The sequence below is a fragment of the Colobus angolensis genome, unplaced genomic scaffold (assembly GCF_000951035.1).
Source record: "Colobus angolensis palliatus isolate OR3802 unplaced genomic scaffold, Cang.pa_1.0 Scaffold185, whole genome shotgun sequence".
In the NCBI taxonomy this organism is placed as follows: Eukaryota; Metazoa; Chordata; class Mammalia; order Primates; family Cercopithecidae; genus Colobus; species Colobus angolensis.
In genome coordinates, this window is record NW_012114988.1 from 1,904,077 (window position 1) to 1,928,455 (window position 24,379).

A 24,379-nucleotide genomic window follows, 5' to 3' on the forward strand; every position below is an offset into this window, starting at 1 on the left:
ATAACCTTGAGGAGCTCAGCACTGTGTACAAACAGAACTTACACATTTGCACCTGACTGTCCTGCAGGAAAATAGGGTCTAATGAGCAGTGACAAGGTGACACCGTGGACAGAGGTTTCTGTAGCACTTAAATCCAACCCTACGTACAGTGAGGCCCCAGAAACGGGGCCAAGGAGAACACTCAGGCCCTGGGAGCTGGAAGGGACCCAGAAGGTATGTCACCCTCTCAGAGTGAGAGCCATGTCAACCCAGGTGTTGTCAGCTTCTCAGCTGTGGGCAGATAGACACACCCACACCCAGGTCAGCTCACCTGGGCAACGGTGAAAACAGAACTGCTAAGGGATGCTAGAGGCAATCAGGCTGTGCACAGGCACCAGGCTATGTATACCTCTGCATAACTCTTAGGAGAGCGCATTAAGAGAAGGAGCAAACCTCACTTAGGAGACGGTGGAAGGACACGCTGAAATATTCATTAAGCAGGTCCCCTTGAGAATGAACAGATGAAGGCACCACACTCACCAGCCTCGTGCTGGCCACTGGGCCACCCCCACCCTCCGCACACTGCCTTCCCCTTCCTTCCCTCATTTTACATCACAAAGGGACCTGGGGAGGGGACAAGGGCAGCCCTGGCTGGGGCCAGGCCTCTGCCTACATCCTCTCTCTCTTCCCACCTACAGCCACCCGTCCCCCTCTCTACAATATGCGCACTCTTTCCAGCATAGCGCTTTCGTCTCCGCAGTGCCCTCCACCTGAACACCCTTTCCTGGTTCTTCCCGTGGCTGCCTCCTCATTGTGACACAAGCGTCCACTCCACATCACCTGCGTGGAAGGGCCTTCTCTCACCACCCTGTGTGATGCTCTATTTATCTGTCTCCTTCCCAAACTCATTGTGGGCTCCAGGGGCGGGTGGGGGTGCAGGGCTGTCTGTGTCCATCACCGCTATGGTGGAAGTTCAGCATACTCTGCCCCACCGCTCTGCACCCTGCCGCCCTGCACCCCGGCCTCCTTCCTCCTCGCTCTTTCTCCGCAGTAGCCGTCAGCGCCTGTCATGCCCTGTGGATCTGTTTATCCACAGGCTGGCTGTAAGACCCAGGAGGGCAGGAACTTGAGTCTGTGTTGTCCATGGCCGCATCCTCGTGCCTAGAACAGCACCTGGCACCTGGCCACCCTCGAGAATGAACAGACGAAGGCACTGCACTCACCAGCCTTGCGCTGGCCACCAGGCCATCCCACCCTCTGCACGGACTCCTCCCCGCCCCACACTGACTTCCCCTTCCCTCCATTCCACATCACAGAGGGACCAGGGGAGGGGCCAAGGGCAGCCCTGGCTGGACCGGACATGTGCAGGTAGAGCCAGGAGCGTCCCTGCTGCTAAAGGGGGATGTGTACTCCCTGGAGGTCCAGTGCACAGTCCTCTCCCATGAGGGTCATGGAAAGGGCATGGCTGGGGGCACAGCTTTGGAGTCACCAGGTCTCCAGCCAGGCATGTGGTGGCTGATGAGCAACTCCCTCCCTGCTGAGCCTTGGACACTGCATCTGTTAAACAGGTCTAACCCTCATTGGCTGTGAGGCTCCTTGGAGGCATTGGAAGTGCCCCTCCTCATAAAGGAAATGCTCCATGTACACAGGAAGTGCCCTGGGTACATAGGAAGTGCTCCATGTACATAAGAAGTGCTCCATGTACACAGGAAGTACCCCATGTACATATAATAGAAGTGCTCCGTGAATGCCATGTACAGAGAAGGTGCAATAATGGTCATGTGCTGCTCCTTCCTAGATGCCCTACCCTCGCCATCAGTGCCTGCTGGCAATCTCTAAGGCATTACAACCTGCTGGACTCCCTAGGGATCCACTGGCCTCGAGGCTGAGTGGGCAGAGCCAGGTCCAGGAGAGGGGGCAGGCAGAGGGGGAGCAGGGCTGAGCCCTGAGGATGGAGCACCTCTCTCCCACCAGCCGCCTTGGTAAAAGGTGGTGGCAACTCCAGTCCCTATTCCCTCGTCCATCTCACGTCACTTTCTGAGGCCACGATGGGCCCCGCCACCCCTCTAAGGAGAGGAGGCCTCCCAGGGTACCTCCTTGCCCTCCCAGCTCCTCCTAACCTGAGTCCTTCCTTCCCACAGAAGCCCAAGGGCGCCTCTGAGGCGCAAGGCACATCTCACTTGGCCCCGACAGCCTCCCCGCCACGCTCCTCGGCATATTAGCTGCCTCTTCGGCCCTGTCTGAGGCCTCCTTCAGGCTGCCGGCTTTTCTCGGTTCTGGAAGGCGCTAGACTCGCTGCACTTCAGGGCCTCCGCAGAGCTGTGACCTGCCTGGGAGCTCCTCTCCCCTCTTCACAGTTTCCTTCCCGTCAGTCTGTCTCAGCCTCACTGTCACAGCCTCAAGAGACCTAAAACGGCTCCGCTCCTGTCCAGTGTCAACAGCACAGCAGTCAACCCGGACAAAACCCCGTAGCGACATGGAGGCTCACTCACTCCCCAGCTGCGTGCTCGGTGGACACAGGATCCGAGAGCAGGGCCCGATCGCATATCCTGCCCTGTCTCCTTCACTATCGGGTCTCGAGTGCTGGAAACTGTGTCTGTGCGACACATCAGGGGCACTCGGTGACATCTGTCGAACGCCTCCATCCACCTAACATGGAGAGGTCCCTGCCCATACCACGCATGGCTCTGGGCATGGGGGCACTGGGATGAAAGCGCCAGACAGGCCCCACTCTCAGGTTAGTGCTCCTGGATCCCACCATCAAAGGACCCCCAAACCTCATGTGCCACGGAGGCAGCCCAGGAACTGTCCAAGTCTCTTAGCAAAACTCCTAAGTAGGAGGTTTGCTTTTGGGGCCACACCCCTGCCCTCTTTCTGGGTAAACATTTGGGGCCCACCTACACTCCAGGCCAGGAAAGAGAAGAGAAGACTCCTGGCCTCAAGAAGCCTCCAGCAAATAGATGCACATACAAAGAAACACAAGACGGAAGGGGCCACATGTACTCGGAGCACTCAGACACCCTTGAGAAGTTGGTGGCATTCCAGACGGACCCTAGAGGATGCGACTGGGGGAGGAGGAAGTGGTGTGAGCAAAGGCATCTGCAAAGCTGGAGGGTCCTGAGTGACCAGGAAAAGCATGTCAGGTGAGAAAGAACGGGAGGAAGGCTGGAGAGGTCAGATTATAAAAGGCTTGGCCCCAACCACCCCCCGGCGCTCCTGCCTCAGCTCACTATCTCTAGCAGTCGCCAAGGCTGGAATTTTCTCCTCTTGATCAATACTCTACAATCTTCCGTCCTGCCAGGGCCCCTGTTCCCTACTCGACTGTCACTAAGAGTCTATTTCACAATAAGGTGTGAATGACTGCTAAGAGTATGTCCGTTGTCACATAGGTTTGTTTGTAGAAGAGGCAGGTTTGTTTTTGCTTAATTTTTTGTTCTTTTGAGATGGAGTTTCACTCCTGTTGCCCAGGCTGGAGTGCGGCAGTACAATCTCGGCTCACTACAACCTCTGCCTCCCAGGTTCAAGCAATTCTCCTGCCTCAGCCTCCCAAGTAGCTGGGATTATAGGCTACAGGCCCACCACCATGCCCAGGTAATTTTTTGTATTTTTAGTAGAGACGGGGTTTCACCATGTTGGCCAGGCTGGTCTTGAACTCCTGACCTCAGGTGATCCACCTGCTTCGGCCTCCCAAAGTGCTGGGATTACAGGTGTAAGCCACCATGCTGGGTCTCTCTTTTTTTTTTTTTCCAGTGACTTCTGGGTCTCCTCCAACCACCCAAGGAAGCCACCAAGATTGTTTACTGTTGTCCAGGAAGGAGGCAAAGGATTCCAAGACATTTGGCTTCAAACCTAGGCCTGGCCAGGGCCTCGTCTTCACTTTGCACAAGCCTCATGTCACTTCTCTGGGTCTCCGTTGTCGTGTATGCTGCACAGATGCCACCCACTTAGGGTTGCCAGAGTAAGCAAAACAAAACAAAGTAATGCCAAACAAACACCCCTAGACGCACAGTTAGATTTGAATTTCAGATAAACAACAAATCATTTTCAGTGTATGTCCCAACTACTGTATGGAACATACCTATATGAAAAATTGATTCATCACGTATCTGAAATTTAAATTTAACTGGGCGTCTTGTGTTTTATTGCAGCAGTGCTACTCCCATCTCATGGGATTTTGACACCATGAAATGGGACAACCAGGGGAGCGGGCTTTGCCTGAGCACTGCACAGGAAGGAGGCGGGGCAGGCACAGGAAGGGCATCTGCCAGGGTCTTCTCTGCACCCTGCACTCAGATGAGAGCAGAGAGTGAGATGGAGCTGGGTGCCATGTGCCTTTCTCTTTGGCTAACAGTGGCAAAGGCAGATTTTTTTCCTGCGCGCACCTTCTTAACAGTTGTTATCTGATGCCTAAGCCCCACCCCTCCAGTCAGGCTGTGAATAAGCTGATGGGAGCCTCGAGGGCGGGTCACCAGGTGCGGCACCTGCAGGAGCCAAGTCTTAGGAGACCAGGCTGGAAAAACAACTCCATGGAAAGAGAGAGGCTTATCGGAGCTTGCTAACTGCACCTGCCCCAGCTGGGTGTGGAGGCCCAGGTCTCGCATCCCCCAGACTCTTCCAGGAGTGGAGACAATCCTGGGACTGCAATCTCAGCCTAAGCGCCAAGAGCACAGCCTCTCAATTTACCCATTCTGGGGCCACCAGGAGGCACTTCTCCCTGGGCCTCGGTGACCTCACCTGTAAAACAGGGGAGATGGGAATAAATAAGACACGTGTAAAGTGCTTACATGTGCGTGGCACACTGAGCACTGTGTCCACAACTTATCTTCCCCTCTGCAGACGGGACTAACCACATTTCTGAAGAAACAATAAAGAAGCTGCCGTTGGAAGACTTGCGTTTCTTCCTCAGAGGAACTGTTACGTTGCTGTGTGACCTTGGGCCAGTCACTGTCTCTCACAGGCTGGAGTGCAGTGGTGCGTGCAAGCTCCGCCTCCCGGGTTCACGCCATTTTCCTGCCTCAGCCTCCCGAGTAGCTGGGACTACAGGCGCCCGCCACCACGCCCGGCTAATTTTTTGTATTTTTAATAGAGACGGGGTTTCACTGTGTTAGCCAGGATGGTCTCGAGCTCCTGACCTCGTGATCCACCCGCCTCGGCCTCCCAAAGTGCTGGGATGACAGGCGTGAGCCACCGCGCCCGGCCACAGGTGACTATCTTACGGACAAATTAATTAAAATGAAAAATTCAGTTTCTCCAGCCACATTTCGAGTGCACCCACGTGGCTAGGAGCTAAGGTAAGGGACAGTGCAGATCCAGACCGCTGCCATGACTGCATGAAGCTCTCCTGTTGGCGCTGGGCTAGAGGGTGTGAGATGAAGATGGTATTTGTTAAGCATCTGGTACAGCTCAGGCTGGTGACCAATGACAGGAGAAAACCATTTGCCAAAGGCAAGACAGCTACTGAGGAAGGAGTCATCCTTTCTGGAGAAAACTTTCCTGGCCTTTGCCCAAGGACAAAAAACCCCAAAGACTGATTGGGTACCTTTCTGCTGATGCTGGGGAACCGCAGTGCCCTCAGGCCTCTGAGTAGAGGGGCCCAAAATCCATGGACTTAGCAGAGTTCTCTTGGCCATAGAAGCAGGAAGTAAACATTGTCTGGGAAACAGTGGCCCTCCTGCCGCAGGAAGCCAACTGTTACCAATGTTGCGACCCTCGGGGGGACAAGGATACCAGCAGGCAGGCCATGCCGCAGGTCCCCGGGGCCTCCTCCCCAAGGGAAAGGGGGTGTGGGGTACCCACTCAGAGGAAAGGTCCATACCAGGTGGCAGAGGGAGCTGGGGCAGACCCTTGCCCTTCTGTAGCCCATCTCCTTTAGTTTGCAAAAGCAACGAGTCCCACTTTTTAAAAATGCTGTTTTCCAGCTTCCCTTTCAGCTAGGGTTGTCCATGTGACACACTTCTGGCCAGTGAGGTGCAGAAAAAAGTCCCTTAAGAGGACCGACCCTTACAAAAATAGGGCTTTACCTCTTTCTCCACCTTTCTCCACCTTCTCCACTTCTGGAAAGTGGACTTAATGGCTAGAGCTACAGCAGCCACCTATAACAGAAGGCAACCTCTCGGACCGCTAAGACTCTGGGTGAATTGTAGGTTTGTAAACCCAGCCTCCCAAAGCCAAAGGTCTAAGTAACAATAATATTATGAGTATTATTTATTATAATAACAATTACGTCTTTCTTGACACTTCTTGAGCACATACTATATGCCCTAAGCTTTGCTGTATTTTACCTGCTTAACTAGTTTAATTCTCACAGTAACTCCATGAAACAGATCCTATTATCATCATCCACAGTTCATAGATGGGGAAGTTGAGGCACAGAGGAGTTAAATGGCTTGGCCAAGGTCACACAGGGTGAAGAGCAGAGCCAGGGTTTGGACACAGATGGTCTGGTTCCAGCACTTCCAGCCTCACCTGCCACGCTATCACCTTCCAAAAGGAGAGGAGCAAGGTCTGTGGGTGACACAAGGGCTTCCTGAGCCAGCAGGGCCCAGGCGGCAACCAGGCTTGGCAGATGCCGGTGAAGGCAGGCATGCCCCTCAGCAGGGTATGAGTGAGTCAGCCACTCAGTGCATGGCGGTCCTGGCCCTCCACTAGGGACACTCCCCGCACAGCCCCTGGAGAAGAGTATGGCCATGGAGCCAGCCTGTCCATTCCACGAGGGCAGGGACTGTTCTGCCCACACCCACCACCCAACACTGTGCTCCATGCCGTGTTCTTGGGAGGCATGCAGTGCAGTGCTGAGGTGGGCACACAGGTTTGGGGTCAGCCAGCTGGGGCTCAGTCTTGGCTCCCCCACTTCCCAGCTATTTGACCTGTGGACAAGCAACCTCTGATCTCTTATCTGAAAATGGAGCCAAGGCCAGTCTCTCAGGCCTGTGGTAAACATTAAACAAAGCAATCACCTCAGTGGAAACTCTCCGGAAGGTTCTACATGAGGGTCAAATGTAGCTCATCATGATCGTTTCGGAAAAGGGCAAACCTCCTTGATCTTCCGGAAGGAAACCTTGGCCTCACTAACTGCAGAACCCTGACCTTCGGGTTTCCCCAGCCCAGGAAGGGTGGATGAAACAGCAGAGATGAACGTGCTGAAGGCTGAATCATCAAGTCTAGAGAATGAGGGAAGCAGAGAGCTTGGGGGTCTCTGAGTGGAGTCCAGACTTGGAGGGACCGTCCCCAGCTGACCATCAGGGGTGGACGCCCTGATCAACAGCCATGCAAACTCACTGAACACAAACTGTACACTTAAGAGCCGAGCATTTTACTGTATGTGAATTATACCCCAAGAAAAAAAAATCTATAGCAGTAGCATATTTCAGATTTCCCATTAAAAACTCATTTTTGTAGCCCTCCCCACAAAATAAATCCAGATACACAACCAACCAACCTCCTATTCTCCAGCAGGCCCCCGTGAAAAGGTTATCCTGGTCTAAGCCCCATCCATCTTGGTGGTTTTGTGAACAGCGAGGGGTCTGTGTGTCCAGGAAAACACCAGGGTGTTTGCTTGAGCCACACACACACACACACACACACACACACACACACACACACACTGTGGGAAAGAAATCGGATGCCTAGAGAATGGTCCCACACCCACCACAGCCAAATGGAGGTCACTTCCAAGTGACAAGCGCTCTGTATTGACCTGCCACTGTCTCCATGAAGCCTTGCAGAGACCATGGCTGCGGCCACCCCTGAGCAGGTGGATGCCATGTGCTGGATGACAACCCTCATCTCATGACCCCATGCAGGGCTGCGGTGGTCCCCGCCTGAGGCTCACAGACATTGGCAGGCCACGGGATCAAGCCCAGGTCTGCTGGGCTCTGTGGCCGCCCTGCCGTGCACTGGTCCAGCAGCACCTACTAGGTTGTGAGTGCCCCCTTGGCCACCACTCTTGCTATTATTGAGTTGGGGCCAAATCAGGTCCAAATGTGATTTTAGTACACTGGGATGATGCCTGTCCTAAAAATAAGGAATCATATTGCCCTTGGAGGGTTAAAGTTTTAAGACAGACACACGGATGGGCATGGTGGCTCATGCCTTAATCCCAGCACTTTGGGAAGCCGAGGCGGGTGGATCACCTGAGGTCATGAGTTTGAGGCCAGCCTAGTCAACATGGCCAAAACCCGTTTCTACCAAAAATACAAAAAATTAGCCGGGCGTGGTGGCGGCCACCTGTAATCCCAGCTACTTGGAAGGCTGAGGCAGGAAAATTGCTTGAACCTGGAGGTGGAGTTTGCACTGAGCCGAGATCGTGCCATTGCGCTCCAGCCTGGGTGACAGAGACTCTGTCTAAAATAAATAAATAAATGAATAGATGAATGAATGAATAAATAAACAAAAATAAAAAAAAAAGACAGCGACACAATGACTCTCATGGGCAAAGTCATCTTAAGAGACAGGGACTCCCAGGCCCCCAAGGCTAAGCAGTGACGGGACGAATGTATTAATGCATCCAACAAAGCAGGTACCCAGCAGAGGAGGGGAGTCCTGAAAGGAAGAATCAGAGACGAGGAGGCCGGCAGAGCTCACCGCCCAGGGCAGAGCACGCGGGGGTCTTCGCCAGTGGACTAGGGACCTCCTCATTTCTGCGGGCGTAGCACGCGGCAGGAAAGAAATGCATCTTTGCTCTGGCTTGTCGCCTTTGCCCAGGTGATCACAGTCACGCTTTCTGAGCCCTTCACATGTGTTGAGATTGATGGAAATCTTCATGTGCATGAATTCTCAGTCCCCTTAAGGACCCTAGGGGACGTCCCCATTTTACAAAAGAAACTGAGTCACAGAGAGACTATACAGTTAAACATAGGAAGTTTGCTGTTGCCTGTAACCACTGATTTATTCCCCTTCTCCTGTGGGTACGGCTGCCAGACTCAAGACACGCTGCAGGTAGACAAAAGCCCTGTGCACCTTTCCTTTCTGGGCCTGCAGCTGGGCAGATAGCCCTGAAACCTTCCCTGGAGAGTTACCCCCATTTTCATCCTTTCCCTGGACGGGGAGGCCTGTGGTCACAGAACCTCAGCCTCTTTGCTCAGCTGACCCAGCGTCTGAGTGGGGTTGGGAGTCCTGGATTAGCCCAGCCCAGGGCCGCTGCAGCAGCCACACCGGCTCTCTATTGCAGACTCCTCCAAAGACTCCTCAAAGCTCTGTATATGACCAGAGCTGCCGTAAGGAAACTCAGCTCGCAGCGTCCTAAGCTTAATGGTTTGCCCGTGGAGTGAGAAGTCTGGTGGCTGTAGGCTGGAAAATGCCAGCCTCAGGAACATGCTTCTGTTGGTCACCCTGAGCCTTCCAGGGTGAGGTGAGCCTAGCCTTGGCATCACTCCTTCTATGGGGCTGACCCTCTCAGGCCCACCCTGGCCTCCCCTCTCCTGCCTGGTCTCTTTATGGGGGGAGCTGGAAGCAGCACCATCTTCTTGAACCACCTCTGTCCCCATTTGCCAGACGGACCCTCCCATCCGTCCCTCAGTCCCCAGTCCCTGGTGGCAGGCAGGTAAGAGTGGGAGCCATGCAGGGCTGCGGTGGTCTCCGTCTGAGGCTTACAGACATTGGCAGGCCACAGGATCAAGCCCAGGTCTGCTGGGCTCTGTGGCAGCCCTGCCACAGCTTGGTGGAGATTTCCATGTCCTCTGGGCCTGTGTCATATGATCCTGACACTCAGCAGGGGGTGATGGGAAGCAGCACAGCCATCCCCAAATAGGAGAAGACTCTCAAATAACACCCACCTACTCCTCCACAGGGTTTCTTCCAAGGCGCTCCCCCGCCCGGTGAGCCGCTTGGTAACTCTCACTACAGGTGGGTGTGGAGGGTGCAGGGACTCAGGTAATACAGCCTTTGTCCTTTTCTCATATTGCACAGTAATTGCTTTCTCCGTTAGGTGGTGTTGAAACTGTCTTCCCTGCAGAGGCTCTTCCGGTGAAGCCGCCGGCCTGTCAACACACCTTTAGCCAGACCCTCCTCGGGGCCCCGAGTGCCAAGCGAATCCTCTTCTACCATCTTGCTGCTCAGAGTTCCCATGGGGGGCTGGGCCCACCCAGCTCCACACCCCAGAAAACTGGTCCTCTCCTGCATGCCTTCACCCACCCCTCACCAAACACAGGCTGGGCAGCAACCATGTCGCTGTCCTGGAAGGGTGATAGTCACAGGCTCCGAAGCAGAGATGTCCTGGGGACGTCAAGGAATCACAGACCTCCAGCCCCGCTTAACCTGAGGATTGGCACTGCAGGATGCAGCCCCCTGGGGTCTGCCGGAAGTCTGGGTTAACACCTTCATGGCAGAGGCTGCAAAGATCACTTGGCAGGTGCTTCTGGCACCAGGAGGAATGTAAATCTCCAAAAACACCATCTGGGTTGGGGTGGGAGAGGCAGGCACCTGCCTGCCACCAGGGTGGCTGGGTCCCTGACTGGTGGTAGCAGCAAGGACTACTCAATCCCAAAGCCCATGGCCAGGCCTCCTTGCTGACTGTGAAGAGTCTGCTCCTACCTACTTGAGAATTTGCTTGGGCAGGAGGGATGGGGAAGCGCTGGCCTCTGCTCACGGCCTGGCCGGTTGCCTCCCCCAGCCCTCAATAAGTACATTTTCTTTCTTTGTTTTTCAAGTTAGTATTTATTAACTGTTGTTTTAATAAAGGAATTTTTTTCCCTTTAATCCCAATTCAGTCACTTAATGTAAAACTATAGACAAGTTACTTATTCTTTTTTTTTGAGTCAGACTCTCACTCTGTTACCCAGGCTGGAGTACAGTGGCATGATCTGGGCTCACTGCAACCTCCACCTCCTGGGTTCAAGCAATTCTCCCGACTCAGCCTCCCGAGTAGCTGGGATTACAGGCATGCGCTACAACACCCTGCTAATATTTGTATTTTTTTGTAGAGACGGCATTTCGCTATGTTGGCCAGGCTGGTCTCAAACTCATGGCCTCAAGTGATCTGCTCACCTCAGCCTCCCAAATTGCTAGGATTACAGGCATGAGCCACCGTGCCCGGCCTAATGAGCACATTTTCCACTGAGGATTAGAAGCTGCAAGTTGTAGCCAGTTCATCACAAGTCAGGTGGGCCGACTTGGGATGGGGCTTCCTGGGCCATCCTGTTGGTACAGGGAAGACTCCTCGCACAGCCATCAAGCTGAGCCTCCATGCTACCGCTTCCTCTGAGAGGCCACCTCATCCAGCCTGTTCTTTCCAAATTTCTCTATTATCCCCTCCTGGACTGGGCAGCAGACGTTTCTGTCTGGCTGACATTTTATGACTCTTCTTTTCAGCATGGCACCTCCATTTCCCTTTGGGGAGCCCCCACTGTCAACACCTGTGGTTCAGGGATAAAAATACAACCCAGTCTGGCTAATGAGATCACTGAATCAGCCTGACCACTGTGACTGGCTCAGGAGAAGGCACATGACCCAAGTCAGTCCAATCAGAGGTAAATCTCTGGACCAGGATCCAGACGCTCTCTTTACCAATGGGCTCAGGCTGTGAGGATGGAGCCTGGAGTTGTTGGCAGCTGTCTTGACACTGGGAGGGGAGAAGTCAATGAGACTAGGACAGGATTCAGATAATACCCGAATACCTGAGTCCTGGATCACACCACACCTGCAGCCAGAACCTGTCCCTGAACTTTTCAGTTACATAAGCCAATTACTCCCTTTTTCATTTCAGCCAGTTTGAGTTGCACTTTTTAATCCCTTGTACTTGAAAAAGAATCCTGATACACTGTTTTTGTCAGAGACGGTTTTCTGGGTACCTAGCATCCCTACAAACTTGAAGGCTACCTTATTCTTTCTTCAGAAACTAGATGAGCAAAAATGGACAAGGGAACTTAGTTCTTCCAAGCAGTGAGCACTTATCACTGTTTAGACTTCAATTCTAGCTTCTCTTTGATCCCAGTGACCAGTCCTTCTGGATTGAAACACTGCATGGCACAAACCTTCCAAATTCTGCCTCAAAGCCATTTCCAGGCTTTTCCTGCCCATATCAGTCTTTCTCCTTTTCCCCCATCTGGAGGGGTCTTTGCACCAACCCACGGCCACTGGGGTTCACTGAGGGTGCCAGCTCCCGTTTGGGTGTTCATTGTGTGCCTGGCACTGAGCCTCAGCTCATCAGAGTCTCTCACCAACCCCATGGGAGAAGTGCTAGCATTCTCTCCGTTTTGCAGAGGCAGTAATGGAGGCTTGAACAGGGGGACTGGTTTGTTCAAGGTCACAGAGCTGGTCCAGGTGGCACAGCTGGATCCCAACCCCAGCTGGTCTAATTCCAAAGCTCATGTTCCTAACCACTGGATAGGCTCCCAGCCCTAAGCCCCATGCTGTGCCTGCTTCGCAAACTAAATGCCAGGACAAATAGTCTCACAGGTGGGCACAGAGTTGAAACTGGGCCTTTCTTGGAACTCTTTGAGCTTCAGATGAAAAAAAATGGCCAGGTCCCCCAGTCTTGGCTCTTGCAACAATCTCCTCCCCTCCCCAAGGCCAGGCTCCTGAAGAGAGGTACCCAGGGGAGGGACAGCAAGCCCCGGGTAGCAGCCTGCTTCCCTCCACATCCTCACTGTGCAGGGCTTTTTTCCATCCATCCTCATCCATCCTCCCTCTTCCCCACCCTCAAGGGAAAAAAAAATTACCAACACCCCAAGAGGAAAAATAAGGAAGGCCACGCATTAGTTACACCCACCACCTCATGACACCATCCACACAGGGTGCCCGAATCTCACACAGATCAGGAGGAAGCAACCTGAGCACGGCCTTACAACGGCAGGCAGAGCCCAGCCCGGCTTTCTTTCCCACCCTGAGTGTGACTCAGCAGCACAAAACCCTGCGTCTCAGTTTCCTTCTCCACCCTTTCCCAGAACCCACAGAAAGATGGAAGCTGCCCGCCTCACACGTCACAGAGCAGGTTCTGCCGTGTCTAGCTCCGGGTGGGAGAGCTAACTTTCTGAGAAGACTAGGGGAAAGAACAGACATTTCTATTCCCATGTTATAGATAACCAAACCAAAGCCTAGAGGAAAGTGTCTGGAATCCACAACCTCAACCACGCGGCCATTGGCTATACCACGAGCTGGAGACCAAACTGGAAACACGCTTGGGCATGAACATGCTAAGCCAGTGTCAGATTTCAACTCAGGGGTTAAATGCAGCAAAATGAGTCAAGCATGCTGGGGGCCCCTGCAGATGTAAAGAATTATACTGAGAGGAGACATAGGGGAACGGGGGATCCGCTGAAGGCTCTCCTAGACGTCGCCATCACACAAGGGTGGTGAGCCTTCAGTTCCCACATCCTCAGATCTCCATAGTGAACAGACGCGTGCTTTCTAAAGAATTTACACCAGATCGAGACCATCCTGGCTAACACGGTGAAATCCGTCACTACTAAAAATACAAAAAACTAGCCGGGCGTGATGGCAGGCGCCCATAGTCCCAGCGACTCGGGAGGCGGAGGCAGGAGAATGGCATGGACCCGGGAGGCAGAGGTTGCAGTGAGCAGAGATTGTGCCACTGCACTCCAGCCTGGGCGACAGAGTGGGACTCTGACTCAAAAAAAAAAAAAAAAAAAAAAAAGGGAGTATTTAAACCAGGTCCAAAGTGGGGTCTGAGGTCTGAGCAAATGGCAAACCTGGGGGACTCGCTGTCTCCTGTGCAGCTTCTGAAGGGACACACCTAGTGGGGGTTTCCGGCAATCGCATCACCTCTACGTCCCTCCACTTCCTCACCTGTCAAATAGCCACAGTGACAGTGAAGAGCAGTGGTTTTGGAACTGGATGGCCTGGTTCAAATTCTGGCAATGTCCTTGGGTAGTTGTTTGACCGTGCAGGTCACTTCCCTGCCCTTGTGTGGAGAATGAAGATGACCATAGTATCCATCTCCCAGGGCTGCTGTGCCAACGCCTGAGGACAGATAAAAAGCCCCAGGAAGGGGCCTGGCGCCCATGGGCCCTCCGTCAACACTGGCAGACAGCTGCTGATGCCATCGCAGAGCATGCCTGACTCCATGCAGGCGGCAGGAAAGGAGAGCATGTCTTGGGCTCAGGCTGCCCAAGTCTTCTGGGCTGGAGCGGACACTTGCCCCTTGGTGGGAGGCTCTTGAGGCTGCGGGGCTTGAAAGTACTGCAGGGCAGCTCACAAATCCATATAACTCACTCCCGATTACTCGCCAGCCTGACTGAGCAGCTGCTCCAGGAAGAAATAAAATATGCTTTGCATACTTTCAATGTTTCACTTATGAAAACTGGCAGGGCTGCCTTTCTAAATTGTTTAGCAATAAAGTCACTAACGAGCAGCGTTTGAGGCTCTCCCTACCGGCGGGGGAGCCAGCCGGGGTGGGGGAGGGGGCAGGGAGGGAGGACAGACTAGCCGCCAGTGCAGAGGCCGCTAGGGCTTCCAGAAGGCGCCATCTGGGATTTTTCAGAGGGGCACGGGGATCACATCCTGGTGTCCTGATGTGAAACTGGATCCTCCCTCTGGAAGCCAAGCCCCAAATGAGTGGGGGCAGAGGGGAGGGCCTTTCCGGGCCGGGACGTTTTCCCACACTCCAGGGCGCCCCGGTTTCCAGCCAATTGAGTTAATTGAAAAATTACCTTGGGCTGAGAAAGACCAGGACCCGGCCATGGGGGACTGGCTCACAGGAGACCCAACTCAGCCTCCAGCACTGGACTTCTACCACCTGCAGCCGCGAGGCCTGCAGGGGCGCTCCTGGTGCTGGGCACACAGCCCCTACAATGTCCCAGAGACCTTAGGGGTAGTTTCAGCCTACTTGATAGATGGGGAAACTAAGGCAAAAGGGATAAGGAGCCTGACCAAGAGCAAAAAGCTAGGGAGCTGTGGGCCACGAGCCCCCGTGCAGCCTGGTGCTGTCCCCTGCGGTACTTCGTCCCAGGATGCCGTTCTGAACGTGTGGCAGGGCCACTGCAACCCCGAAACCCAATGACTGTAACTCGGAAGGAAGCCCAGGATGCAAGAAACCTCCTGCCCTGCCCGGAACAGGATGGTGCCTCCATCCACAGAAGGCCTTGCTGCGGGCTGATATTGCTGATATTGAAAAAGTGCTGAATAAAGCGCTTTTCCCTCCTTCCAAGTGCTCACTTCTCTGTTACCAGCCCAACTGCCTGGGAAGATTACAATGGTGGGTTTTATTGTCCTAAATAAAGGCCAGCCAACCCCAAGGCCCCAGGAACAGCACCATGGCTCAGCCAGGTCACACTGGGGTATGGGGGGCCCAAGCCCAGTTCCCCACTTAACTCCTGCCCCTGGCCCATCTGCCATTCACAGACACCAGGCAGTCCACACTGGAGACTGCCCCTCTGGGGCGGTTCATTCCTGTCCCCCTCGGGTCCCTGCCTATTTGAAGGCGAGAGAGACCTGCAATTCCAGAATGGTCCATCCCATCTCCACGGGCCTCGGCAGACATGGCTTCTGAAACCAAGCAGGAGACCAAGGGGGGCCCCCACAACTGTCTCCCCGGCATCAGGCCACAACCTTCAGGACTAGAAATGAACACAGCTGATTGGAAAAACACCCTTACTTCACTTAGAGAGTTTCAGCAGTTTAGTCTGTGAACCAAATGTATAATTAAGGCACAGAAAAATGTGAGTTTTTTTTTTTTAGGAGGGGGAGCTAGGAGCGGGAAGAGGCAGACAAACTCAAGTCCCTGAGTCACCTTTATGTCTGAAGACAGAACTTCTTCCCCCACAGGAAAGCTTGACCCTGACGGAGAAGCTGCATATCCAGTGTGTGTTTTTTCGTTTTTGTGTTTTTTGAGAGAGTCTCACTCTGTCACCCAGGCTGCAGTGTAGTAGTGAGATCTTGGCTCACTGCAACCTCCACCTCCCGGGTTCAAGCGATTCTCCTGCCTCAGTCTCCCAAGTAGCTAGGACTACAGGCGTGCGCCACCACAGCTGGTTAATTTGTTTGTATTTTTAGTAGAGACAGGGTTTTACCATGTTGGTCAAGCTGGTCTCAAACTCCTGACCTCAGGTGATCCACCCTCCTTGGCCTCCCAAAGTGCTGGGATTATAGGCGTGAGCCACTATGCCTGGCCCAACTTTTGGTTTTAACACTCACTGAGCACTTCCTCACCTGAGAGGTGGTGCCATCTAAGCAGCTAGAAACACATCTCCAAGCAAGGCATCCCAACCACTTACTAACCAAGTGATCTTGAGCAGGTCACCTCACCTCTCCGTGCCTCAGTTCTCTCATCTGTAAAATGGGAGTAAGGGTAGCTTTCTTATGAGATTGTTGTAAGGATTAATCGAGGGTCTATACATAAAACAACAGTGCTGAGCACACAGCAAGTACTATATATATTTTGGTTATTATTTTCCCTCTTGCTCCTCCCTCAAGAGCCACACTGCCTTCTCGTTGTGAGACCAGCCCTTGCCAGGAAGCACTGTCCTGGGTCCCCAGAGACTTCTGGAATCTCTGATGTACATCCTCAGGTAGAACATTCTTTGCTGAGAGGTCTCTGGAGTAGGCTCTCCAGGAGCTGGGGGGTGACTGCTGAGGAAGTGATCGTGCAATCCTAATCTGGAGACTTGGGCACTATTCTGCCACTGTCCCTTCTGGCTTTCTCTGGTTTCTGGACTGAAAAAGGTAGAAATGGAACTTTAATTCTTGCTCTGAGTGGCCTCTGACTTCCCACCAAATGTCTCCCCGTCTGTCTGGCTAGCTCCGCTCACAATTCACAAAGGTCAAATGCTGTTTCCACTCTGCATGCCGCCTCTAGGGAGAGCAGAGGAGAAAACTATTCGAAAAATGTAAATCAAAAAAAAAAAAAAAAAAAAACAACCCCAAGGCTCTCCTCCCCCACAACACACACACACACACACACACACACATGCAGCTCACATCCAGTTCAACAGAACACAAGAACACAACCAGCGGGAAGACAGAAGGGCGATGCCGAATTTTCACCAGTGGTGACCGGCTCCAGGCCTGCCTTTCTTAGAGGCCCTGCTAACCCAGACAAGGAAATCTCTTGTACAGAGAAGCATCCTTCCAGGTCTTCCTGGAGCACCCTCCTGGCAGAAGCCAGGTATTATATAAGCTGCCACAGCTGGTGCAGCCCTGACCTGTGCTCTAAGCCCAAGAAGTGCCCGTTGAGCTAAAGCCAGCCCAAGGCACAAGCCCAGGGGCAAAAGCATCCTTTCATCAAGCCGAACACCCGCTGGGACCACCCTCTCCTGGCCAGAGGCACTTTCATACCAAAACATGTTTTTCCTTGAAGCTACCCTCTACCCCTCATCTCCCAGGAGAAAATGATACTGACTAGAGAAGAGCGGGTTCTAGGTTCGGCTGCTGCAGAATCAAAGTGCGCAGCTTGAATAAAGAACCAGAAGGGTGTCCAGAAACACTGAGTGTTAACGTTTGGAGCAGGTCAGAAGCGTTTCTTTCATCTACGTGTTTTATTCTCTAAGTTGGCCTTCTCTTGCCCTACTCTCTTGAGCTGAGCTTCTACTAGATCTTTCCTTTTTCCTGTTCCCACTCCACAAACCTCAAACCATATATATCCCTGGAACGTCTGGGGACCTCTTTCGTGACACATCTGCAATAATACCATGATCACTCGTGGCTGCTTGAGGAGGAGAAGGGACAAATATGTGTACCCTGGGCGTACAGGACTGGCAGGGGTGGGAAGTGTAAAACAAAACAAGCCACATAAACACTGTGGCTTGTGATGCTTCAACACTGCCTCCACGCTTGGGTGAAGCAGCAGAAAATAAACCAATTGAAGAAATAAAAGTCCTAATCAGGAGCAGGTGTTTGCATTGTAACACGACTTGGGACATGAACAAGCCCTGTATTGTGGGCTCGTTGCCATGTCTCTCTGGAATTGCAGGCTGACCACCAACCAAGCCATGAGGTCACCCCACCTCCAGCGGTAGACAGCCCATAGCTGCAGATATCCCAGAAATCCAATAAAACACCAATGCAGGGTTCTAGTTATTCTCTAGTCCTGATGCCTGGGACAATGAAGCCCAAACTCAGGAAGCCAGACAAGAGGACAGCAGCTCTCTGTTCCTTCTTTGGTGAGCAGAGAACATGGATTTCAGCAAAGAGCACGGGCAGAACCAAAGTGTTTTCGGCTTTCAGCATTCATGAAAATTAACTCAGGATAACTCCAGTGCCCAGGAAATCTTCCCTGCTCCCAATCTCTGGAGAAAGCTATACGTCTTCTAAATTAGCATCTTCTCTGCATGTACACCTGCAGAAAGCTAATTCTGGGGAAGCAGGGTAAAAAAAATCAGAATCTCCCCACCCCACACCCCCATCCAACCCACCAACTCAGGCTGCCCTGGCCTAGAAGGTAGGCTGCTGATTCAGGTTAAAAATTCCCAGGCAGAGAAATTCAATCTCCTTTTTCCAATGGTCGACAGTTAATGTATTGTTCCACCTTTGCTCTCCTCTTTTTTGTAATCTCTCGGCTGAGTGCCCATGTTCTCAGGACCCTCTTGCCAAGAGGTGAGTACTGTTTATTTGGCCGTGGATGCTACTCATGGACCCCAAAAGGAATATGTAAACTTGCCACTGCATGCCTTTGGGTTCCTTCTGACCTGATGGCATGGGGGTGGGGATGCAGGGCGGGCTATAGAAAAGGGGAATAAAGCTGGGTGTGGTGGCTCATGCCTGTAATCCCAGACTTTGGGAGGCTGAGGCAGGGAGATCACCTGAGGTCAGGAGTTTGAGACCAGCCTGGCCAACATACAGTGAAACCCCATCTCTACTAAAAGATACAAAAATTCAGCTGGGTGTGGTGGCGCTCACCTGTAGTCCCAGCTACTTGGGAAGCTGAGGCAGCCGAATCACCTGAACTCGGGAGGCGGAGGTTACAGTGAGCCAAGATTGCACCACTGCACTCCAGCCTGGGCGACAGGGCACGACTGCGTCTCTAAGAAAAAAAAAAAAGAAAAAGAAAAGGAGAATGACATCTGTCTGGCCATTTCCGCCTGCCTGGCCTGGCCCAGGCTACTGGGCTAGCTCCATCCACCCTGATAGCACTCCGCAGTCATTTCCACCTGGCCCTCTCCCTGCCTGCTTCCAGAGGGGCTGCCTGATGTCTTTGAGCTCCTGCCATGTCCTCTTAAACAAACATCAAGAGAGCCAGGAACACACAGCTCAGCCTGGGGAACATTCTTCCTTACGATGTGCAAGAGAAGGTACAGACTCCAGCGGCTCTTCCTCCACCCTCACAAAGGGCTCCCAGTGGGGGACGAGAGATCTAAGGTTGGTTAAGCTAGGAGGATCAAGGCAAGACGCCCTGTGCTCGCAACCACCTAACCCATCTACTCTGCCCTGGCTAGGAGGAAAAATGCCTGGAGAAACGAAGCTGGCCCCTATGCCACGGTGGCTGTCTTCTTACAACAGAGGGGTTATCATGTCAAGAAAACAGACTCAGTGTGTAAGATCCTCAAATGTAGGGTGCAGGCCAATGGGTGGATGCTACTGTGAGATCAATTTTTGGCTCAATATAAAAGTGAGTGAATGCTTAAAACGAATCAAAAATTGGAGGGGCTGCCTGGAGAGGAAGTGAGTTTCCAATCCCCGAAGGTATTCAAACTCAAGAGGAACAACTGCACTGGACTTTATGAGTCAATTTGTCTTCCTTGCCCTAAATTCCCCTCACCACGGCTACCTTCCCACAGGCCCTGGAAGGATGCAGCTCTCTATACCAAGTACCCCGCCCACTCTTACAGAGGCAGCTGACTGAACCAAGATGGTCACCTGATCCATGGTCTGCCAAACCACTGGTTAGGCAGGGATGATCAATGCCTGCCTCCCAGGCATGTAAATGCTTCCGGGGTACAGAGGGAGGCAGACCCCTCCCTGAGGGATGATCCGGTTGAGTGAAGGCTCTGCCACTGCCTTTGGAACCTGGCACTCCTGAGGCTGAGCCCTAGGACTTCCCCAGGTCAACCCAGGCCCCCTGTGACTTGGGTTCATGTGATAGTCTCCCTTCCGCCTCCAGTGGAGGAGCTCAGAGTCTCTGTCCAGCCTGGCAAGGACCTCCTGTTATCACTGCTCAGCACAGTGCCTGGACCCTGAGCCTGTGTCGTGGACAACAAAGCTCAAAGCTCAGTCACTGTCACGGCTCTCAATATCCCAACAGGCAGAGGAGAGTGCCCGAGAATGCACACCCTCAAGTACATGCACTCTACCCTATGCAGAGGCACCTCCCAATGCAGAGGCACCTCCCACTGCCAATGCAGACCACATGCTTACTAACCATCACCGGCCAGGCGAGAGGCTCACACCTGTAATCCCAGGGCTTTGGTAGGCTGAGGTGAAAGGATCACTTGAGACCAGAAATTCGAGACCAGCCCTGGCAACACAGTGAGACCCTGTCTCTATAAACAAAATTTTAAAAAAATTAGCCAGGCATGGTGGTGTGTGCCTGTAGTCCTAGCTACTCAGGAGGCTGAGGTGGGAGGATGACTTGAGCCCAGGAGTTTGAGGCTGAAGCCAGCAATGATCCTGCCACGGCACTCCAGCCTGGGTGACAAGAGCAAGACCATGTGTCTAAGATGAACAAATAGGCCAGGCACGGTGGCTCACGCCTGTAATCCTAGCACTTTGGGAGGCTGAGGCTGGCAGATCACCTGAGGTCAGGTGTTTGACACCAGCCTGGCCCCATGGTGAAACCCTGTCTCTACTAAAAGTATAAAAATTAGCCTGCTGTGGTGGTGGGCACCTGTAATCCCAGCTACTCAGGAGGCTGAGGCAGGAGAATTGCCTGAACCCAGGAGGTGGTGGTCGCAGTGAGCCAAGGTCACGCCACTGCTCTCCAGCCTGGGCAACAGAGTGAGACTCCATCTCAAAAAACAAAAACAAAGAAAAAATGAATAAATAAATAAACATCATTATCTGCCATCCATTGTCTTGCACACAGTATTTAAGATGGTTTATTGATAAAGCAGCAGCTCTACTTGGCAAGTTCCTACTATAGGACGGGTGCCATCATCCTCATTTTACAAGAAGTGGAAACTGAGGCTCAAAGAGATTAAGCAGCTTGCCCAAGAATCTCCAGTGTGGTCTTCTCATAGTGCATGAAATTCTGACCAAATGTCACCAGATGTCCCCTTCTGAGTGGGAGAGCAAAGCCCGGGCAGTTGCTAACTCCAAAAATTTCTCCCCAGGAAGTCCAAATCCTGCCCCAGTGCTTGACACCCTATTGAGTATCGGACTCTGGACTTGTCTGACTTGGCCATCTCTCTGGTGAGTCTTGTATCACTCCAGCAACCCCCCTTTTTTCTTTTTTTTGAGATGGAGTTCCGCTCTTGTTGCCCAGGACGGAGTGCAATGGCGTGATCTCGGCTCACTGCAACCTCTGTCTTCCGGGTTCCAGTGATTCTCCTGCCTCAGCCTCCTGAGTAGCTAGGATTACAGGTGCCTGTCACCACACCTGGCTAAGTTTTGTATTTTTAGTAGAGATGGGGTTCGCCATGTTGGCCAGGCTGGTCTCAAACTCCTGACCTCAGGTGATCTGCCTGCCTTGGCCTCCCAAAGTGTTGGGATTACAGGCGTGAGCCATCGCATCTGGCCCATTTTGAACTAATACAAATGATCTTAATCTCCATAAAACCCCTACTAGATAGAGCTAGCACCCCAATTTACAGATGAAGATATTGAGGCTCAGAGGGGTTAAGGAACTTGCTCAGGGTCCCCACTGTTGGAACAATTTGCACCCAGGCAGTTGGGCTCTATGGTCCCAGTGTTCTCACACTCAGAGCCCTGTGTCTGTGTACCTGTCCCAGCTCAGTGAGGGGAGCCTGTCCTACACAAGGCTAAAATGCCCTAAACACCACCAAGCACAGAGTAAGGCAAAGGTGCCCTTTTGTTAAATTCCTACCTTCCTGGGCCGTGCACACCTGCTCTGCTGTGAGAAAGTAGCATCGGCCTGCCTGCTGGGTATGGATTCAAGTCACCTCCAAAGGGGAGCAATCAGTGCCTTCCAGGGAGATGGCCATGCTCCAGGCACAGGCTGGAAAATCTGGAAAATCAGACTCCCACTGGGAAAGTTGAGAGGAACCAGATGCCATCTGGAGCACCCAAAGCACCAGCTGCTGGTGCTGACCTCAGTGTGCTCAGCTCTATCAGGGATGTGCCAGGAAAGTGGCGAAGGGGACATGACAGCAAGTGCTTATGCAGCCCCTTGAAGGAGCAGGCACACTGGGGTGGGAAGGAGAGGGTGTTCAGTCAACCCCACCCAACCCCATACTCAGGAGCCTGATAGATCCAGGGGTCCTCCTACAAGCTGACCTGGGAATTGTGTGATCAAAGAAGGATGGCAGGGAGAGAGGCGGAGGGGACGTGATTATTTACGGCCAGGAGACTGTGGACAGAACCTAGGAGGTGGCAACTGATTCGCTAGTCCTTCAAGACAGAGGGGGAAGGGAAAGACAGGAAAGTACAAACAACTCATAAAAGAGAAAACTGAGCTCCTCTGCAGGGAACTAGGAAAGGATCTGACCCAAAGTAGGTGCTCTAAGGAAACCTGCAAGTAATTAACCAGCAGGGTTTATGATGAAGGCTCTCCTCTGGTCCCATAACACCTAGCAAGGGGCATAGGCACACGCTTGCTGAGGAGCCATCTTCACCTTCTGCAGCGTGACTCTCTGCCATGCTGTGCTCTGGGTGACACTTGCAGATGGCACTGCAAGAATGACACCCAGAGGGGCTGCAACGAGCAAGAAAGGCCCACAGAAAGGTTGGAGGCCCAGGATGGGGCGGGATGTAGACTTCGTTCAGGGTGGGAAGATAACAGAGGCAAGAACCAGCAAGACAAAGGGTAGGAATGAGCCAGGGCGTTTCATGGGACACAGAGGCGCTGAGCTCCTCCACTGGAGACAGAAGGGGGACTGTCCCATTTGTGGAGCCTCACACAAAACCGAGAACAGAACAGGTGCTGGATGCCTACCACGTGGATGAACAAGGGGACTTGTCGCATCTGGGGAGAGGGCAAGAGAGGGTATCTTTCTGGTTTCAGTTAGGAGTTTTAGGCAGAAAAAAACCCTCTTCCAGAATATAAGTGCCATGAGAGCGGGTTCGTCCTGCTCAGCTGTCAGTGCCAGGTGCCCAGTTGGGGCCTGGTAAGTACTTATGTGATGAGGAAGGATCAAAGTGATCAAGGAATCTAAAAGGGGGCAGGGCAGGTAGGTGAGGCCTTAGCCGCTGGGAAGGTGCAGGGATCCCTTTCTATATGGCAAAAGCAGTCGAGTGTGGCTGGCACAGTGGAGCAGGGCACCTGTGAACAACCAGCCTGGTTTGCCTGAGACCGAGGCATATCCCATGGTGTGGAATGTTCAGTGCTAGAACCAAGAAAGTCCTGAGAAAAACAGGACAATCTGGTCGCCCCAGGTACAGGTCTGCAGGTCTGTCCTCACCAGCATCCTATAGCTACCAACCGATGGTACCAACTGCATCTGATGGTACCAATGGCATCTCTAAGGTGCCTCAGAGTGAGTGAAGCGCTTCCAAATCCATGGGCTCTCATAAAGCAACCACAGATCTGTGAGCTAGGCCGGGCTGACACTATGATTTCACTTCACCAAACAGGGACACAGGTCCAGAGGGTGAGTGAACTGTACAAGGTCCCACAGCAGGTAAGCTGCAAAGTCAGGGCTGATGTTCTGCCCGTCACCTCCCCTGCCTTTCCATACACTGGGGAGACGTGACACGGAAAAGCGCTATCTGCTGAGCACAGCTGTGGGATGGGCGGACGTCGTCCAGGCATCCCCAAGGGCAGGGGGCTTGGAGGCTCCAGGGAAATGGGCCCATCTGGCCTTCTGCTCTCCTAAAATTCTGGCACTGGGGGAGCAGGCGGCCACCATCTGGGATATGGGAGAGAAGATGGGGGCGGGGGTGCCGTAGGCTGCTGCTCCACTTGTCCCACCAACATCACCATTAGGGGGTCCCCTGGGTAAGGCCAGGATCTCTGAAGGCCCTTGTGAAAGGCAGACAGATCATCTAGTGACACATCCAGTAGCCCCTAGGCATAGAAGGGCCAAGCAGCCCTTGGTAGCTGGGCAGGGAACAGGCCAGGGTACAGGGAGAAGGGGAAGGGAGAGGGGAGAGGGAGGCAAGGAGGGAAAACAGAAGTGGAAAAAGCCTTCTAGAGCTGCCTTGCCCAGTGGCCGCTTTCAGACTGTAGGTACATCAGCATCGCCTTGCGGGGCTTGTTAAGATCCAGACTGGGCCCATCCCCACTTTCTGATTCTGTAGGTCTGGAGTGGACGGAGAATTTGCTTTTCTTTTTTTTCTTTTCTTTCTTTTGTTTTTTCTCTGTCGCCCAGGCTGGAGTGCAGTGGCACGATCTCAGCTCACTGCAAGCTCCGCCTCCTGGGTTCACGCCATTCTTCTGCCTCAGTCTCCCAGGTAA

At 53.0% G+C, this 24,379-nt stretch overlaps 1 protein-coding gene across 4 annotated transcripts in view; it reads right to left on the reverse strand.

Annotated features, from left to right (window-relative positions):
- The window catches only part of KAZN (kazrin, periplakin interacting protein), a 538,050-nt gene that overhangs the window by 159,137 nt on the left and 354,534 nt on the right, over positions 1-24,379 (reverse strand). The window contains exon 1 of one of the 4 annotated variants that reach the window (XM_011939917.1): positions 13,723-13,976. The exons of 2 other annotated variants lie outside the window; for them this stretch is intronic. The gene's annotated coding sequence lies outside the window, so the exon portion shown is untranslated. Of the gene's footprint in view, positions 1-6,727; positions 6,738-13,722; positions 13,977-24,379 lie in introns of those variants that run through there. One more of the 4 variants, XM_011939918.1, reaches the window with a different exon arrangement.